A 20,732-nucleotide genomic window follows, 5' to 3' on the forward strand; every position below is an offset into this window, starting at 1 on the left:
CCCCAAGCTTCAGGGGTTTGTGTGGCTGTTTTTCAGAGATCCTTCTGGGGACCTGACCACAAGCGTCCTTTTCTACCCTGGAGCTGTTAGGAGCATCCCTGTCCCACTGTCGCAGTAAGATCTAGTGTGCTGGGGACCACACACTAGACTCCCACCCCGTTGCCATAGACCCTATTATTTGACCTTGCGAGTCCTCCCTGGTGTCCCAAGGCTCAGAGGTCCAGCAGCCTCTGGCACTGCTGCTGACTGAGCGGTCCCATCTTGCTGATTCTGGGATCCCGGCTGGAGCTGTGGCCAGGGCCGAGCATGTGCTGGGCTTTGGCTCTGGGTTCCCACCCTGGTTCCATAGGCCTTTTCTGCTGACCTTCCCGATCCTCTGGTGTCTCTGGGCTAAGAGGTTTGGAAGCCATTAGTACTGTTGCTGATTCAGGGGTTGGGCTGGGCTGGGCTGGGCTGGGGATGGGTCCGAGGCCACACACTGGACTCCCACCCCGAAGTCACAGACCTTTTCTGCTGAACGAAGTTGCCTTAGGCTAGACCATGTTCTACTCTGGGTTTTTTAGATGTTCTAATGCTCTAAAATTTGCTTACAGTCATTATTTAAAGATATTTGGAGCAATTTGGGGGAGAGGGTGGGCAGGTTTCTGCCTTTACTCTGCCATCTTGGCTCTGCCTCCTCAAGATCTTTTTCAAGTCTAAACTTCAGTGATTTGGAAACAAGACTGCCTAGAGTTATGGGAACCAGCCAGTGCTCCTGCAATTTGAGGAAGTGCCCGTCTGTGCCATCATTTCCTCCTGCTCACCTTAGGGTTTGGCCAACTCCAGTCTCTAGGGTCCGAGTCCTCCTGGCCCTAACTACTGGTACAGTTGCCTAATGTTGAGCCACAACAAAGAGTACTGACCTGGCTTGCAACTGCAAAGAGCAGAACAGGGATTCAGCTGGTCCTGCTTTTGAGAAAACCCCTACAGGAGGATCACGCCAAAGAGGCATTTGTGCAGAGGAGACTTTTCTCAGACGACACTAGAAAAGCCACAAAAGATGGCATACAAATTTCTATCCTTAGAAATTTGAGTGGTTTATTTCTTCTCTGCCACCATCAGCTCTTTATTTCATTTGGGGGCCCATCAATGGATAAGAGATTCATTCCAGCTTCTAAAAGATATTGTCCATATAAGGGGCAGAGAGCTAGTTTCTGGTGTAGATGAACATCCTGCCAGCCATTGTAGGGCCCATACTCACAACCTAAATGGCGCCCAATCTTAGATCTCGAGACACCCACCAATTCTCTCCCCAGAAACTGACATCTTTTGTCTTTGAGAAATTTGTGGGGATATAAACTCCAAATAAACTCTAAAGAAGAACCCCCATGGAATCATAGGAAACATGCTTAGATTAGTTCTATAATACTTCGTTGCAGTTAAAGATACTTTCGGTTACAAAGCACTTTTTTTTAAAAAATAACTTTTTATTGATAGAACCCATGCCAGGGTGATTTTTTACAGCATTTACTTCTGTTCCAATTTTTCCCCTCCCTCCCTCCACCCCCTCCCCCAGATGGCAAGCAGTCCTTTACATGTTGAATAGGTTACAGTATATCCTAGATACAATATATGTGTGCAGTACCTAACAGTTTTCTTGTTGCACAGGGAGAATTGAATTCAGAAGGTAGAAATAACCTGGGAAGAAAAACAAAAATGCAAACAGTTTATATTCATTTCCCAGTGTTCTTTCTTTGGGTGTAGCTGCTTCTGTCCATCTTTGATCAATTAAAGCTCTCTTTATTGAAGAGATCCACTTCCATCAGAATACATCCTCAAACAGCATATAATGATCTCCTGGTTCTGCTCGTTTCACTTAGCATCAGTTCATGTAAATCTCGCCACTCCTCTCTGTATTCATCCTGCTGGTCATTCCTTACAGAACAATAATATTCCATAACATTCATACACCACAATTTACCCAGCCATTCTCCAATTGATGGGCATCCTTTCATATTCCAGCTTCTAGCCACTACAAACAGGGCTGCCACAAACATTTTGGCACATACAGGTCCCTTTCCTTTCTTTAGTATCTCTTTGGGGTATAAGCCCAGTAGAAACACTGCTGGATCAAAGGGTATGCACAGTTTGATAACTTTTTGAGCATAGTTCCAAATTGCTCTCCAGAATGGCTGGATGTGTTCACAATTCCACCAACAATGCATCAGTGTCCCTGTTTTCCCACATCCCCTCCAACATTCGTCATTATCTTTCCCTGTCATTCTAGCCAATTGGACAGGTGTGTAGTGGTATCTCAGAGTTGTCTTAATTTGCATTTCTCTGATTAATAATGATTGGGAGAATATTTTCATATGTCTATAAATAGTTTCAATTTCTTCATCTGAGAATTGTCTGTTCATATCCTTTGACCATTGGAGAATGGTTTGATTTCTTATAAATTAGAGTCAATTTTCTATATATTTTGGAAATGAGGCCTTTATCAGAACCTTTGATTGTAAAAATGTTTTCCCAGTTTATTGTTTCCCTTCTAATCTTGTCTGCATTTGTTTTGTTTGTGCAAAAACTTTTCAATTTGATATAATCAAAATTTTCTATTTTGTGGTCAATAGTGATCTCTAGTTCTTCTTTGGTCATAAATTCCTCCCTCTTCCACAGGTCTGCGAGGTAAACTATCCTATGCTCTTCCAATTTATTTATAATCTCATTCTTTATGCTTAGGTCATGAACCCATTTTGACCTTCTCTTGGTATACGGTGTTAAGTGTGGGTCAATGCCTAGTTTCTGCCATACTAATTTCCAATTTTCCCAGCAATTTTTGTCAAATAATGCGTTCTTATCCCAAACCCCACCCCCCAAAAAAATCCCAAAAACTGGGGTCTTTGGATTTGTCAAACACTATATTATTAAAGTTAATGGCTGTTTTGTCCTTTGAACCTAACCTATTCCATTGATCAACTAGTCTATTTTTTAGCCAATACCAGATGGTTTTAATAACTGCTGCTTTATAATATAATTTTATATCTGGTACAGCTAGGCCACCTTCATTTGATTTTTTTTTCATTAATCCCCTTGAAATTCTTGACCTTTTGTTTTTCCATATGAACTTTGTTGTTATTTTTTCTAGTTCATCAAAGTAGTTTTTTGGGAGTCTGATTGGTATAGCGCTAAATAAATAGATTAATTTAGGTAGTATTGTCATCTTTATTATATTTGCTCGCCCAATCCAAGAGCATTTAATATTTTTCCAGTTGGTTAGATCAGACTTAATTTGTGTGGAAAGTGTTTTGTAGTTTTGCTCATAAAGTTTCTGATTTTCCCTTGGCAGATAGATTCCTAAATATTTTATTCAATCAGTAGTTACTTTAAATGGAATTTCTTTTTGTAACTCTAACTGTTGGGTTTTGTTAGTGATGTATAAAAATGCTGATGACTTATGTGGGTTTATTTTGTAACCTGCAACTTTGCTGAAGGTGTGGATTGTTTCTAATAACTTTTTGGTAGAGTCTCTGGGGTTCTTTAAGTATACCATCATATCATCAGCAAAGAGTGATAATTTGGTTTCCTCATTGCCTATTCTTATTCCTTTAATCTCTTTCTCAACTCTTATTGCCAAAGCTAACATTTCTAATACAATATTAAATAGTAACGGTGATAGTGGCAACCTTGTTTTACTCCTGATCTTACTGGGAATGGTTGCAGTTTGTCCCCGTTACATATAATGCTTACTGCTGGTTTTAAATAGATGCTACTGATTATTTTAAGGAAAAGTCCATTTATTCCTATACTCTCAAGAGTTTTTAATAGGAATGGATGTTGGATTTTATCAAATGCTTTTTCTGCATCTATTGATCATATGGTTTTTGTTAATTTGATTATTAATATGGCCAATTATACTGATAGTTTTCCTAATATTGAACCAGCCCTGCATTCCTGGTATAAATCCTACTCAATCGTGATATATTATCCTGGGGATGATTTTCTGTAGTCTTTTTGCTAATATCTTATTTAAGATTTTAGCATCAATATTCATTAGGGAGATTGGTCTATAATTTTCTTTCTCTGTTTTCAACCTACCTGGTTTAGGTATCAGTACCATGTCTGTGTCATACAAGGAGTTTGGTAGGACTCCTTCATTCCCTATTTTTTCAAATAGTTTATAAAGCATTGGGGCTAATTGTTCTTTGAATGTTTGGTAGAATTCACATGTAAATCCATCTGGTCCCGGGGATTTTTTTTTTAGGGAGCTGATTAATAGCTTGTTCTATTTCTTTTTCTGAAATGGGACTATTTAAGCAATTTACTTCCTCCTCTGATAATCTGGGAAGCCTATATTTTTGGAGGTAGTCATCCATTTTGCTTAGGTTATCAAATTTATTGGCATAAAGTTGGGCAAAGTAACCCCTTATTATTTCTTTAATTTCCTCTTCATCAGTGGAAAGTTCTCCTTTTTCATTTTTAAGACTGCCAATTTGATTTCCCTCTCTCCTTTTTCTAATCAGATTTACCAAAGGTTTATCAATTTTATTGGTTTTTTTCATAAAACCAACTCTTAGTTTTATTTATTAGTTCAATAGTTTTTTTTTTTTTTTACTTTCTATATTATTAATTTCTCCTTTTAATTTTAGAATTTCAAGTTTAGTAATTGATTGGAGGTTTTTAATTTGGTCTTTTTCTAACTTTTTAAGTTCCAGGCCCAATTCATTGATCTTCTCTTTTTCTATTTTATTCAAGTAAGCCTCTAAGGATATAAAATTTCCCCTTATTACTGCTTTGGCTGCATCCCATAAATTTTGATATGATGTCTCATCGTTGTCATTATCTTGAGTGAAATTATTAATTGTGTCTATAATTTGCTGTTTCACCTAATCATTCTTTAAGATGAGATTATTTAGTTTCCAATTACTTTTTGGTCTATTTACACCTAACTTTTTGTTGAATGTAGTTTTTATTGCATTGTGGTCTGAAAAGAAAGTATTTACTATTTTTGCCTTCCTGCATTTAATTTTGAGGTCTTTATGTCCTAATATATGGTCAATTTTTGTGTAGGTTCCATGAACTGCTGAGAAGAAAGTGTATTCCTTTCTGTCACCATTCAGTTTTCTCCAGAGATCTATCATACCTAATTTTTCTAATATTCTATTTACCTCTTTAATTTCTTTCTTGTTTGTTTTGTGATTTGATTTATCTAAATCTGAGAGTGCAAGATTGAGATCTCCCACTATTATAGTTTGCTGTCTATTTCTTCTCGCAACTCTCTTAACTTCTCTTTAAGGAAGTTAGATGCTATACCACTTGGTGCATATATGTTTAATATTGATATTGCTTCATTGTGTATAGTACCTTTTAGCAAGATATAGTTTCCTTCCTTATCTCTTTTGATTAGATCAATCTTTGCTTTAGCTTGATCTGAGATCAGGATGGCTACCCCTGCTTTTTTGACTTCACCTGAAGCATAATAGATTCTGCTCCAGCCTTTTACCTTTAGTCTGTATGTATCTCCCTGTTTTAAATGTGTTTCCTGTAAACAACAGATTGTAGGGTTCTGACTTTTGATCCAGGCTGCTATCCACCTCCTCTTTATGGGAGAGTTCATCCCATTCACATTTACGGTTAAAATGACTAATTCTGTATTTCCTGCCATCCAAATATCCCCAGATTATGCTTTTCTTTTTCTTGCCCTCCTTCCCTTCTTCCCTATTGGTCCCACTAACGTCGCACAGCTCTCCCTCTTTAGTATCCCTCCCTCCTCCCTTTGAATCCCTTCCCCTTTCTTGTACCCTTCCCTTATTACTCTTTTTCCTTCTCCCTTTTCCTCTCCCACTTTTTAATGAAGTGAGAGAAGAATCTCTGTAAAACAAGTATGTCAATTGTTTCCTCTTTGAGCCAACTCTGATGAGAGTAGGATTCACACAATGTTCCTCCCCCTCTCTAAGTTCCCTCATATATGATAGGTTTCCTTTGCCTCATTGTCGCATGTAGTTTCCCTCTTTTTGTCTCCCCTCTTCCCTTTTTCTGACACTATCTCCTTTCCATTTCTACTTCCCTTTTTTATGTAATATTGGTAAAATCAAATTATACATATGGTTTTTATGTATATTCACAACAGAAATACAGTTCTCAAGAGTTCCTTTTACCTTTTTCTACTTCTCTTGATTCCTGTTGTTGTTGGAGATCAAATTTTTTGTTTAAGTCTGGTTTTTTCCTTAGAAACAGATGGAATTCCTCTATTTCATTAAATGTCCATCTTCTTCCATGGAAAAAAATACTCAGCTTAGCCGGGTAGCTTATTCGTGGCTGCATTCCAAGTTCTTTTGCATTTTGGAATATCAGATTCCAGGACCTTCGATCCTTTAATATTGAGGCAGCCAGATCTTGCGTGACCCTTATTGTGGCATCTCGGTATTTGAACTGTTTTTTCCTGGCTGCTTGTAAAATTTTTTCTTTAGTCTGAAAATTCCGAAGTTTGGCCACAATATTCCTCAGAGTCTTTATTTTAGGATCTTTTTCAGAAGGTGTTCGATGAATTCTTTCAACGCCTATTTTCCCTTCTGGTTCTATTACTTCTGGGCAGTTCTCTTTGATGATTTCCTGTAAAATAGTATCTAGGCTCTGTGAGGGATGTAGAAGACCCTTACCCAAAATGACTACTCAGAGATCCCTCAGTAGAAGGCAGAAAAGTTGTTTATTGAAAAACCTCTGGAGGATGAGCCGTCCCATCGCAAGATAAGCTCGCGGTAGGAGGGCTAAAGAAGTAGTAAAAATACATAGCTTTTATACAAGAAATTACATCACAAGTAAGAGAGCATTGAGAAGGGGAGGGGGAGGCATCTAATTGGTTGTTGCTAGTTGGGGAGATTGGAATGGAAGGTTTCTATTTCCCTGAAATCTCCTGATTTCTGGGAAACAAAGTCAGGCCTTCAGGCTTAATCAAGCAGACAGTGGTCCAGCTAATAGACTAAATATTGATAAATGTCAAATACCAATAAATGTCATCAGTTCAGGTTAAGTAAATATGTTTCTAGCTGGCCAAGGCTCAAGTAGATATGAGCCTGCACATATACAGGTCATAGGGGAGACACAGAAATAATAAAATACAGAAAAAGAATTCATACATTCCTGTAAGTTCTTCACCTTATCTATTCCCCACAGCTCCCCCCTTCTAATATGTAAATGATTTTTATCACATTTCTATGAAGAACTTACACACTTTTCAAAATCAGTTAATATATCTATACATTGTTTATCAAGTTCACAATCAAGATCATCCCTCTTTAATACATTCCAGTCTTTTCTCTGAAGAATCATCATTTTAATAGCATTTTCTGTATGCAATATTTTGATAGGGACCACTGAACTATTCTGGTTACTAATGTAATTATACAGGATAGACATAGCAGCAACAGGATAATACCATTGATTGCAATAAATTCATACCATAAAAATTGCTTCCACCAACTATCTTAGAAACAGTTATCACAGAACAGATTGGCATTTGGCAAACATAAAAATACAAAGATAAATAAAGATGACAATCTAGGGAAACTGAGGCACAACATTACACACTCTTCTGAATATTTGAATTATTGAATTACCTCCCCAAGATACCTGGGAGGTCTCAGCACCATAATTTTGACCAATCCAATGTGAGGCAAATAAGTCAAAATGAAACTAGAAAATGCAAGGACTTATGGCAAGGGCAAGTCTCTTCCTGACAACCCCAGAGTTATCAGCAGTACAAAGGCCCTCATCTCAGTCAGAGAATCCAGTTTGAGATGGACAGTTCACTGTGTTAGGGGGTCTGCAGTCATTTGTGCACTTAACTCAGCTTCTGCTTATAGAGGGAGTAGCAGGGCTCGAGACAGTCATGCTGCCCATTCAGAGGGGCAACCCACTCCAGGGGAGAAGGGTGAGGCTTAGTGTAGCTCCACCTGTCCCCACCCAGGGGGACAGACAGGGCTGCTACTAGAATACAGATTTCTGAGCAGTGCTATCAGAGCATGCACAGTTAGAACATGAAGGTAGGCAAACCCCAAACTTTAGAGGCTTGATCTCAAAAGGGCAATGTTATTAAAAATGCTGAGGTACCAGTTAAGAAACTGGGGTTACAGAGCTGGAGATTGCCAGTCCCGAGACAAGTGTCTTTATCTTAGAGATTTCTTTAAAACAGAATAGTTCCCAAAACTGAGTCTGCCAGGGCAATTCCACAGAATAAGGGGTTTCAAAGCTAAAACATAGTAAAAACAAAAAAGATTGCTTAAGGACTTCCAATTTAATCTGAACTGGTGGTATAGGGGGTGGGGCAGAAGTATGTAAGGCAAAAGTGAAAGAAAACTAAGGGTTCTCACTCTTTTAGGTATTTTGAGAAAAATCCACCAGTTTCCCTAGTTCCCTATCTCTTCCTCTCCTTTTTTTCCTCGTGGAAAGGAATCATCCAAAAAAAAAAAAAAAAAAAAAGTAAATAGTCAAATAACCATCCACATATAAATCCCAAGAGTGAATTAAAGTTCCTATACATAACAGTCTAGTACAGGAGGAGTTTCCTAAAATCAATCAAATCAAATCAAATCAAATACCTTAAACAATTACATATTCTGAAGTGAACATAGATATTATAAACATTTTATAGCTTCCTTAACAGCAATAGTTACCATTTTTAATAATTTCCATCCCAAATCTTAAACACACAGTAATGTTTGCATTTTTTTCTAACTCTAGTAATAGAATTGTAATTTTAACAATAATTCATCAACCACTTTCCCACTTCCCCCATATCAGTCCAAATTACATCAGGAGCACTGGCGATGGTCTCGATCTTAGCTGCTTCAGGCTGAGAAATGGGCGAAGGTGCTCAATTCATGCAGGGGTGTGGGTGTGGTGTCAATCTAAGCTTCAGATGGGCCGATCCATGTCTCAGAAGAGATTCAATAATCTGTAATTTGACCAAAATCTAGAACAAAAAACTAAATCTAACAAAGTTAGAACAGTCTGGACCTGCAATAACATGTGGGGAGGCCAGTATAGATTGGCCAGCAGTTCCTGTGTGAAGGAATAAGCTTGCTTCACAGGATAGGCAGACAGCTATAGTTCCAATAAACAGCAGTTAGGTTTCACAGACCATTGTAAATTGTCCTCTTATCAAAAAAAAAAAAAAACATTTTAAAAATAAAACACAAATATCCTGTAACAGACAGATGACCAGGCTAAATACTTATTTGCCTAAGTATTTAGGATATAAAGATTACATATAACCAGATTGGAAACAGCAAGGTATGACATATTTGAATTACATTAACAGTTCTTATTAACTATTGTTCTGATCATAGAAATCAGTCACAGGAGGAAAAAATGCAAGAACATAACTATAACATAATATAAGCAGTTAAAACTCAATCTTCAGCACATCGAAGAGTGGAGCTTTAAAACTTCCAAATAGCATTAATTACAAGCCCAAAGAATTTCGTCTCCAAAGTTTCAAATAAATACCAGTTATTTACCATGACCTTATATCAATAACAGTAAGAAATTTATCCCAGAAAATTCACACAATTTTTATATACCCAAGTAGATGTTGCATCTTGATAAATTTAATATACCAATCATTTTGCTTTTAAAATACCCAATATACAGAAAAATCCCAAACTACATATGGTTCACAACAAAAACATTTTCAAAAGGAAGGCAAAAACTATTATCCTTAAAGTCCCATTTCAGATAATTGGCATCAATACAGTTAATTAAAACTTCCTATTTTCACATAAAAAGAATCTGAAAAGTTCTTGAAAACATCAATTAAACTTTTTGAAATAACCCTTTCAAACTATATACCACATTTCTGATCATATTCTTTAATATTCATAACCATTATGTATCTAAAGAAACAAATATTCAATCAATTAACATCTTGTAAGAGCAGTTTGTCTCTTTAAATAACCATTTGTTTTCTTCAGCCAAAGGAACCAAGCAGCTGCCGCTTTCTACTGCTGCTCGCTTGCTCTCCTCCCACAAAAACATCCCTTCTCACAGCCATCTCTCTGTGACTACCCTTTCCAACCAGTTCCTTCTTTTTCCCACTCACGACTTCTTGAAATCATTTGTTTCTACTAATCAATCCTTCTTAAATTACTTTCATTCTCCTATCCCATCTCTCTGTCTCTCTCTCTTCCAATGCTTACTTGCTCAAAATTTATTACACACTTTAAACACTCCTAAACCAAAAATCCTTCCGACTAGATGCTCTATTTAAACTATTAATTGCTTTTGTAAATCAATCTCTTTTCCCTTGTCTTTAAATCATCTTTTTTTAAACTTTAAACTTCAAGATTCACAATTAATTTTGAATCAAATTTCATAAAACTTATAATATAGTTTACAAATTACTCAATACTTTTAAAAAGCAACATACCATTTAAGTAGGGAGATACAAACATAAGCCCTCCCTAAGGTAAGCTACTGGCATTTTGTTTAATAACCTATATTTCAATTTGAAGTCCAACCAAATAATAAAAAAAAAAAGAAAAGTTTTTCTCTTTAGTTGTAAAGGCCACAATACTCGAAAAATTCTTAAGATTTTATACTCAGAATAAATCTAACATGTGTAAGGCAACAGTAAATTATTTCCCCCAATTTTAATTTTATTTCAATTTCAAAATTATAGTACCTCTTTAAAATATAGTAAATTCCCAAAACTCTTAATCAAATATTGCAAGCAATTACCCAGTTTAGTCTTCTTAAACTTTCTGTTCTCTAATTCCATGAAGGCAAATTTACTAATAATGATTTTTCTTTCTTTTCCTGCAAATTTTTTTCTTTAGAGGAAAAGTATGCCTAGTTTTCCCACAGGTCCAACAGGTCATTACGCCCCTGTGTTCAACTATTTACCTCTCTTACTCTATATTTATTACTCCCTTCCAATATCTGCAGTTTCTTATTTCCGATCTTAAATTTTCCAATCTTAACACACACATCAATTTAAAGTTATTTTACTTCAGTTTGTGAAATTTCCTAAAATCTACCTAGATACTTTATTCCCATGTCTTTTCTTTAGTAACCAGGAAAGAGTTAAGCACCAATCCTTCCTTTACCTTGAGAATTCTTTTCTCTGGCTGAGTCCTGATAACAGGCTCCTTGTTTACAGGAGCGATAGCCACTGTTCTTCTATTTTTCTCAAAACTTTCCAAACTTTCAATCTATGTTTTTATTTTCCCCCCTTCTTTCCCTCTTCCCGCAAAGCCACTGCCAGAGACAGAGGGAGAGAAAGAGAAAAAAAGATTTTCTTTTCTTGAGAAACCCAAAACTAGTTCCCAAATTCTAAGACCAATACATTCTGAGCCACTCTGAAAGAATTACTACTCTGAATGAATTCCAGTTCCCACAATTCAGTCTGATATTTTTCTAAGCCTGTAACACAGAGCTGAATTCTTATCTTTTATGAGCGTTCTAACTTTTAACACAGAACAAAGGCAATGCAAAGCAGACATACACACAAGACATTCACAAAACTCTATTTTCACCTTTTACATACAGATTTAAGTCTGATATACCCAAATAATCCTGGGATATACATCTTCCCAGTTTTCTTCCCTTGTATATCTGGAAGTTCATTCCAGTCTTGAATTTCCTAGCTAACGTCCTGATACAAATTTTCGGACTGCTTCTATACCACCCTGGACCTGATCCAGGTGTTGGCGGAGGCCCTATGTTACCCTCACGCCCCCACAGCCACCCGAGAGCTTCCTTAGGAAAAGTCCTTTATCGTTGGGGTTAACAGCAGTCCACACCAAAAATAAATTTAAGAGGGCTAATCCCTCAGGGTCTCCCTCGACCCAGCCAATAAACCCCCAGACTTCCCAAGAGCTTTACCTCGAGAACATATGTTTCTTTTCAGGCTGCAAATGCCGGCCATCAGGACTCTACTTCTTTCAATCTTCAATTCTGCGTTCCACTGAGTATTCCTGCTTCAGGTCGTTGTCTAAGAGGGGAGGGAGGCTGCTCACCCAGAGCCAGAGACCATGGAGAAAACTACTCCGTGGGCGCCTGTCCCTGTTCGGGGTGCACATAGCCATCTCCCCCAAAGACCCCATCCCGGACGAGCCCCCATCTGTGAGGGATGTAGAAGACCCTTACCCAAAATGACTACTCAGAGATCCCTCAGTAGAAGGCAGAAAAGTTGTTTATTGAAAAACCTCCGGAGGATGAGCCGTCCCATCGCAAGATAAGCTCGCGGTAGGAGGGCTAAAGAAGTAGTAAAAATACATAGCTTTTATACAAGAAATTACATCACAAGTAAGAGAGCATTGAGAAGGGGAGGGGGAGGCATCTAATTGGTTGTTGCTAGTTGGGGAGATTGGAATGGAAGGTTTCTATTTCCCTGAAATCTCCTGATTTCTGGGAAACAAAGTCAGGCCTTCAGGCTTAATCAAGCAGACAGTGGTCCAGCTAATAGACTAAATATTGATAAATGTCAAATACCAATAAATGTCATCAGTTCAGGTTAAGTAAATATGTTTCTAGCTGGCCAAGGCTCAAGTAGATATGAGCCTGCACATATACAGGTCATAGGGGAGACACAGAAATAATAAAATACAGAAAAAGAATTCATACATTCCTGTAAGTTCTTCACCTTATCTATTCCCCACAGCTCTTTTTTTCATCATAATTTTCTGGTAGTCCGATGATCCTCAGGTTATCTCTCCTAGATCTATTTTCCAGGTCTGTTGTTTTTCCAAGTAAATATTTGACATTTTTTCCAATCTTTCATTTTTTTGGTTTAGCTTGACTGATTCTTGATGTCTCAATGAATCAGTCATTTCTATTTGTTCAGTTCTGATTTTTAGTGAGTTATTTTCTTCATTAGCTTTTTTTTACTTCTTTTTGTATATGTCCAATTGAGTTGTTTTGTTCTATGGAATTTTTTTCTATTTCACTTTTTTTTTTTTTTTTTTAGTGAGTTATTTTCTTTTTCCAGTTCGCAAATTCTGTTTCCCTGAACTTCTTGGGAGTTTTTTATCTTTTCCAATTCACATTTCAGGAAGTTGTTTTCTTTTTCCACTTTATCAAATTTTTCTTTTAGTGAGTTATGTGCCTTTTCTGTACTCTCTTGTGTAGCTTCTCTTTCCTTTCCCCATTTCTCTTCTATCTCTCTTTTAAGGTTTTTAATAGTCTCTTCTAGGAGAGCCTTTTGTATTGGAGACCAACAATCGTCTGGAGACTGTCTGCTATTAGTCTCTTCAGGGTTGAAAAGCTGTTCTCTTTATGTGTAGAAACTATCAACCGTTCTTTTGATTTTTTTACTCATTTTGTTAAAACCTGTAAGGTCTGCCTTCAGAGCCAGGAGGTTACCAGCTTCCTCTGCAGAGCAGTGAAAGGTATATGGACAGATAGCTGTCCTGCCGACAAAAAGCAGAGAAGTACTGGAGTGCTCTGGGAAAGAGTTCCCCACCCGAAAGTAACTCAGGCCTGCAGGGCCGGGCTGGGAAAGTGCCCTTCAAAGAACCCCCATTGTGTGAGATAACGACTGCCCTGGGGCTAGACGCTGAGCAGTGAGAGTTTCACTTCCCAAGCCAAACCCTGCCCTGGGGCTAGGGGTATTAGCAGCTGAGCAGTGAATGGATTTGCAGGGACCGGAAGTGTCTGCCGGGAAGCGCAGTCAGCTGGGGAGGTTCTATTGCCCCAGGCCGAGCCCCCCATTCTGCCGATTAGAGGCTGCCCAGGCTGTGCCCCACTGTCGTGCAGATTAGTAACTGCCCCCGCAAAAGCCCCGAACTGCCGGATGTGGCCACAGGGCTGCGGTAAAGTCTGCCTGAGTCACTTCCGGGTTTGAGGGGTTTCAGCCAGATCTCGTTAAGTTCTGGCGTTTTTTAGAGGACCCTCTGTTTTAGGCTTTAATTTCTCTGCCAGTTTACTGCTTTGTAATCAAGGCAGAGCAGTTAGCCTATAGCAGAGTCGTCTCTATAACTTCTCTAGCCACAGAGATCACTCCCGCCCCTGGTTTGCTCAGGACACTAGCCTCTCGCTGCCTGTTCTAGTCTGTTCCTGGCCCCTCAGGACAAACCTTTCCTGGCGAGCTTCCGGATCGGCTGGTAAGTGGTAGTGCTTCTTATCTTCATGAATTTAAGCAGTGAAGAGCTATTTTTGAGGCTGGATTAAATAGTTGGTTATGAGGGTAATGAGAGGAGCTTAGAGAGTCGTGTGTGCCTGCTCCGCCATCTTGGCTCCGCCCCTGGAAGTCACAAAGCACTTTTATGTATTTAATTTAACTTGACTCTGGAAGAAGCAAAATGGTTTTTCCTATCCTCATTTCACAAATAAAACTGAGGCTCATTGTGAGGTGAAACAATCTGCATGAAGTCACACTAATGGGAAGAATGAACATCTGAATCCAGAGCTTGACTTAGCCCAGAACTCTTTCTGTTACAGTAAGGTTTATTAACCCAAGATACAATGACCCTCAAGGAAATTATGGAGAGACTTCAGGAGGTCCATGAAGTTGGAAGGGGAAAAATTCCATTCTGATATGCTATGATTCTATGAAATGAAATTTCTAAGGGAGAAAGGTTTTCTGTTTTCTGATATGACAAAGCAATTGAGTGATAACAATGCAAAGATTCCCTGTATTCTATATTATAAATATTTTCTATACCTCCCATTTGAAAACCATATGGTTTGTTGGATTTATAAAGGAGTAAAATGGGCTCTGAACCTTGGAGTCAGGGAATAAGTTCTAGTCATGATATTGCTCCTAACAAAGGACACTATCCTGAATACAACACCTAATTTTTTTGTGTGTTTTCTTCTTCAACTGTAAAATAAATACAATACTTTATAAGGTTATTATCAGCATCAAATTAGATGCTATGAAAGTGCTTTGAAATACATAAAATTATAATGTTGTAAAAAATTACCCAGGCATGGGTTCTGTCAATGAAAATTATAAGTATGAAAAAAAAAGAAATACATAAAATTAGATTAAAATGTACACATTTAAAAATGTTTTTAATGCTTTTTGTTTTGTTTTATACCACTTTTCAGAAAACTCTTCCTACTGCTCTGTCCTCCATTGTAAAAATAAATGCATGACAATCCAAAACTGACCAATAAAATAATCTTGTCTGATGTATACAATATTTCAGTTCAGTATTCTCTCAATCAGTACTAAGAGGAAAGAAAAGTTTGATCGTGTTTTCTCAGGCTAAGACTGATAACTGCAGCTACTTTGAGTTTGGCCTCCATTTAAAAGTGTATCTTTGATTTACAAGGTCATAGTGGTATATAATGTTCTTTCTTGGTTCTGCCTACTTCATTCTGTGTCAGTTCACATACTTCTTTCTGTACATCTCTGAATTACTCACACGCATTGTAGTATTTCATTAGAATCCAATTTATTCAACCTTTTTTCTTCAGTTGAGAGGGGACCCACTTTGATACTTCTTGCTTTATTTTTGCCTACCACTAATTTCTTTCAGGCTGTGAAATTAATGGTGTATCTCCACAAAGCTCTGAGCTTCCTTCAGGATCTCTGAGTCAATGTGAATTCTGGAAGAACAAAGGCTAGAGAAAGTGAGAATAGCTTTGACCCTGTGATATTGTTTGGTCTTCAGAGTCCATAGACTTGTTTTCCTTTAATACAGGGGTCCTCAAACTATGGCCCGTGGGCCAGATGCAGCAGCTGAGGACGTTTATCCCCCTCACCCAGGGCTATGAAGTTTCTTTATTTAAAGGCCCACAAAACAAAGTTTTTGTTTTTACTGTAGTCCGGCCCTCCAACGATCTGAGGGACAGTGAACTAGTCCCCTATTTAAAAAGTTTGAGGACCCCTGCTTTAATATGTTATAAGTGTATCGCAGTGTAATTGGCACCTTTTGTAATTTTCTGTATTTTATGCAATTAAAAACATGATTCTGAAGAATCCATGGGGAAAAGGATCCATGAAATCAAAGTGGTGGAGAGAATCCTTGCTATTGAGAAAGATGCTAGCTGAGACAAAGAATGCATAAAAAGTATTAGGCATAGTGTTTGCATGGCAGATGGCAGTGGATTTCAGCTGAAACAGCATTTCTTAAGTACCTGCTATATGCCAAGCATTGTGCTACTATGCAGTGGAGTTAGAAATACAAAAGTAAGACAGCCCCTGCTTTCAAGGACTTTATATTCTACTGGAGAAACAATTTGTACACAGAAAATGCAGAACAAACACAAAGTCACTTTTTGTGTGTGAGAGTCTGGGGATCCTATTGCCTAGCAGATAGCATTAGACAATGGATTTGAGGGAATTGGGAGAATATTTCTTTATTTGAAATTAGCTGGGGAGGTGCAACTCGGTGGCTCAGGAGACAGTACAGCAACCCTGGAGTCAGGAGGATGTAAGTTCAAATCCATCCTCAGATATTTACTAGCTGTATGACTCTGGTTAAGTAACATACCTGTTTCCTGTTCCACCACACCCTCACCAAAAAAAGAAAGAAATTAGCTGTTGAATGTCAAATCATTATGATTATACCTGAACATCTCTCTTGAAAGTCCTGTGTTTTCATATTCCCAAGAGTCTGAAGAGGTTGGACTGTTGATTTTTCTCTTCTCATTCCATAGAGTCCTTTGGACATAATTGCAAAGGAAGAAAATAAAATGAGGCTTTTGGAAAGCATAGCATTAAAAACAACCTGTGCTTTGAATTAAATGTGGACCATTTTCAGGCAAGTTCTGAACTAATTGGAATATTTTCCCAATCCTCTTCAGCCTCCCAAGCCTCAGACTCCCTTTTTAATGTAACAGGGGGTTCATTGTGTGTGTGTGGGGGGGGGGTGTGGGGAGGGTGTTTCAGCAGCCCTGAGGTGGTTTTCCTCCAATATGAGAGGAAAAGGGAAGCATTATACTGCCCCTGGAGTACTTACACATACAAGTCAAATCAAAGCCAAAGCAGGAGAGGCTTCAAGAGCAAGACCAAGATCAGGCCTTCCGTGAGTTCCTCCACACATCCTGCTACACTGTACCGCAGAGGAGTTTACATGCTACTTGACAGTTCTGGCTGAAACAAAGGCATTTGGCAGAAACACTTGTCACTTCAGGTATCTGTTTTCATCAGCAGGGGATCTTTCCCTGATTCAGCAGTGGTAGTTGGTAATAGTAGCTTGACTTTATCATCAAAACTACTCTCTAATATAGTTTCAGCATCCCCATTTTGTAGAAGAGTTAATTAATTTCTCTGTGGCCACACAGGAAGCACCAGGCTGAACCTGTCCAGTGCTCTATCTTCCATACTACACTGTCTTTCTTAAGAGCTGCTGAGGTTGAAAAGTTCATCACCTTGTAACCATCCTACTGATGAGACGTCCCAGCCAGCTCAGGTAGCCTCTTCAAAGTAGATGTGTATGTAATTCATTGTCAGGTCCATATCCTGCTGCCATAGCTTTCAGGCACCGAGAGTTCCCTCCATGTCAGGCTGAGGAATTAGAGTACATATACCTCTTCTGAAAGTCACTCCGACTCATTGCAAGGGAGAGAGGAATTTGTCAGGACAAAGAGGAGGCAGATATTACACCTTTTGGGGAAAAAAGACACAAGAGTTGAAAAATATCATCACGATGTTGATTGAATTTTAGCCTTAGTCCAATTCCCTAGGTCATTTTTCCACATGCACTGGTTTGTTATAAAAATGACAAATGAGGGCCTAACCAAAAGAGGATTTTTGAACTGTTGTTGTGGAAGTTATGGTCAGCCTGGAGGGAGAACTCTGGTGGAGTTCTTGTGCTGCATCTTTATCAATAACTTGCATTCTAGTACTCTTTCAGCAACAGATTAGACTTCCAAATAGGACCTTGGGCCAGGGTCTCCATACCTGATACAGCAAGTTTTACCAGTGACAGATCAGAGGTATCTGTTTTTCCTATTTGGAAGTTTAATCTGTTGCTGAAAGAGTACTAAGATCAGTATCTTGAGATTAGCCTATTCTGTGAATTGGGATATTCAGCCAAAGTCTTAAGAGTACCTCATTAATCTCTAATAACATACTATCGCCTATTTCTAATGGAAAAAGTTCAGAGCACTAAGAAATGAGGAAGTACTCACAATCTCTGGTTTTGAGTTCAGGTTTATAAAAAAGCAGATGCTTAAATGGACAGAGGATATTTCATACAAAGATAACTAGATAACTGTGGAGGCAGCATTGGAATAGCACTGATGTCATCTTCCTCTAGAGAAGGAACAGGGATTCACTATAGAATGTGTATACTACTTGCAGCTCCTCCATTAGAATGCATGCATGTATGTATATATTTGTACATATATATGTATATACACATACTTAAAAATAAGCTCCGCCATTCTATTGTAAGTTCCTTAAAGGCAGGACTACCTTTTGCCTCTTTTTGTATTTTAAACACTTAGCACAATCCTGACACAAAGTAGGGTGCTTTGAAAATATGTATTATTTATTTTTTGCTGAGGCAATGCAATTGTGGTTAAGTGACTTGCCAGGGTCACACAGCTAGAAGATATGAGGCCAGATTTGAACTTGGGTCCTCCTGACTTCAGGGCTGGTGCTATCCATTGTGCCACCTAGCTGCCCCTTTAGAAATGTTCATTGATTGATCCCCTTTATCAGTCTAGTGTTTGAGACTTTCGGGCTGGGACGCTGAGATTTTTTACTGTGGCATTTCCCTTGAAATAATGATTTCTGGATGTTCCATAGTCCATATGCTGATAGAATTGTAAATACAAGCATGACCTCCTGATTTAATGCCAAGATTCATTTGCTTTCCCTCTCTTTATAAGCTGGTGTGTTTCAAGTATGTTCTTTGGGAAAGTAAATGGCTTATTATGAAATGGCACTTTTCTCCAATTTTTTTCTTTTCCTTCTTTTTTAATGATAGAAATAGTGAGAGCCAAGTATGAGATTGTATGTAAAGAACTATACTGTCAAATCCTAAAACTCTGAGTAAAATTACAAGTCCCTTATGGGCAGAGAGAACCTTGGCTACACTCATGATTGGGTCAGTACTCAAGAAGAGAAAAACAGAAAGAAAACACAATTTAATACTACTGGCTGAGAAGATTTCACTTTTTTGAACTTCCTTTCTCTGGTGTCTAGAATGCCCTCTCACCTCATCTCCCTAGTTTCCTTCTAAATTTGATACAGGTGCTACCTTCTACCTGCAGTCTTTCCTGATTTTTCCCCAGCTACTGGTATTTATCCCCACCCTCATTACTTTCTGATTATTTCACATATGCTTATTTTTCTATATGCCATTTTCTCTGATAAAATATAAGCTTCTTGAGGGCAGGGACTGTTTTGGTGTTCTCTCTAATAGTTCCTGGCACAAAGTAGGTGCTTGATAAATGCTAATATATTGATTGATTGACTGGGCCAGCAGTTGGAATCTGTAAGGATTGTTTTTTTATAAAATTTTTTTTGGGAGCTATTTTTTAAATGCCTGGTTCCTTAATTTCACTTTGCAAGACTTATTTTGGGAGAGGTTTCTATGGTTTTATTCTTGGAAACCATCATGGAACAGAGATGTGATTAGTTAAAATTTTGAAAAACGGCCTAATATTTCATTACTGTATACCAAGATTCGCTGGTCAATAAGATGATACTCATAAAACCCAACCTATGGGGAAAAAATCCTTTCTTAATGCCCTAAACTAAGGCCCTGTGTCTGGCCCATTCAAAGGAGAAAAGAAATATGGCATAGCTCAAACCAGTGTTCAGTATTTGTGATGGAATACTACTGTGCTATAATAATGCTGAACTTGATCTTGAAAAATCATGGGAAAAGATACAAATAATGAAAAGCTAAATAAGCTGAACTAAAAGAACATTGTATACAGTAAGAGCAATATTGTTTTAAGAATGACATTGAACTAGTCAGGTGATTCAAGACAATTTCAATGGAGTTGTGATGGAAGGAGCCTTCTGCATCCAGAGAGAGAACTATGGAGACTGAAAACAGGTCAAAGCAGAGTATTTTCACCTCTTTTTTGGTGCTTGTGTTTGCTTTTTTTTTCCTTCTCTTTCTCATTTTTTTTCTCCTTTGATTTGACTTTTCTTGTGCAGCATGGTGAATAAGGAAATGCATTTAGAAGAATTGCCTATGTTTAACCTATAGTGGATTGCTTGTTATCTAGGGGAGGGGAGAGGAGGAAGGAAGGAGAGGAAAGGAGAAAAATTTGGAGCACAAGGTTTTTCAAGGGTGAATGTTTAAAACTATCTTTGCATGTATTTGGAAAAACAAAAAGCTATTATTAAAAAAAAGAATGATATTGAACGTATAACTCATTTTGATTATCATAACTATCCAAACTAACTATAATAGTCATATGAGGAAACACCATCTGCATCCAGACATAAAACTGAAAAATAGAAATATGTATAGTGTAATTTTACTTACACATACCTATTTGTGTCTAATGAGAACCCTCTCTGGGTTGGGGGAAGAAAGAGAAAAAAAAATAGAAAAAAATTTACATGATAACTTTATCATATATTTAACAGGAATAGCAAGTTGTACATAACAGCAATCATGTTATATTATGTTATGGAAATGCTTATTTTTCCATAAATTAAAAATAAATAAAATTTAACAAATGAACAAATAAAAGAACAAGTAACTCTTTTTTATGCTTCTCCCCCCCTCCCCCTGCCTTAGCTGCTTCAATCAGAAACAAATCATTTGAAAGAACCAAAGATTCAGAATCTGAAAAAAGTGATTGAAGATGTCAGAGAAGATCTGGCTCTGGAT

The 20,732-nt window shown here is 37.9% G+C and overlaps 2 long non-coding RNA genes across 3 annotated transcripts in view; one reads left to right on the top strand and one right to left on the bottom strand.

Moving 5' to 3' along the window:
* Window positions 1-14,072, top strand: part of LOC127542889 (uncharacterized) — a 60,088-nt gene extending 46,016 nt beyond the window's left edge. The window contains exon 7 of one of the 2 annotated variants that reach the window (XR_007948909.1): window positions 13,963-14,072. This is a non-coding gene — a long non-coding RNA (uncharacterized LOC127542889). The remainder of the gene's footprint in view (window positions 1-13,962) is intronic. The other variant, XR_007948908.1, reaches the window with a different exon arrangement.
* On the bottom strand, window positions 6,664-12,638 carry LOC127542892 (uncharacterized). Its single transcript, XR_007948913.1, has 2 exons — window positions 11,860-12,638; window positions 6,664-8,929 (listed from the first exon to the last, which is right to left on the bottom strand). It is a non-coding gene; the product is annotated as an uncharacterized LOC127542892 (long non-coding RNA).
* Window positions 14,073-20,732: the final 6,660 nt, after the last annotated feature.

The sequence above is a fragment of the Antechinus flavipes genome, chromosome X, assembly GCF_016432865.1.
Source record: "Antechinus flavipes isolate AdamAnt ecotype Samford, QLD, Australia chromosome X, AdamAnt_v2, whole genome shotgun sequence".
NCBI lineage: Eukaryota > Metazoa > Chordata > Mammalia > Dasyuromorphia > Dasyuridae > Antechinus > Antechinus flavipes.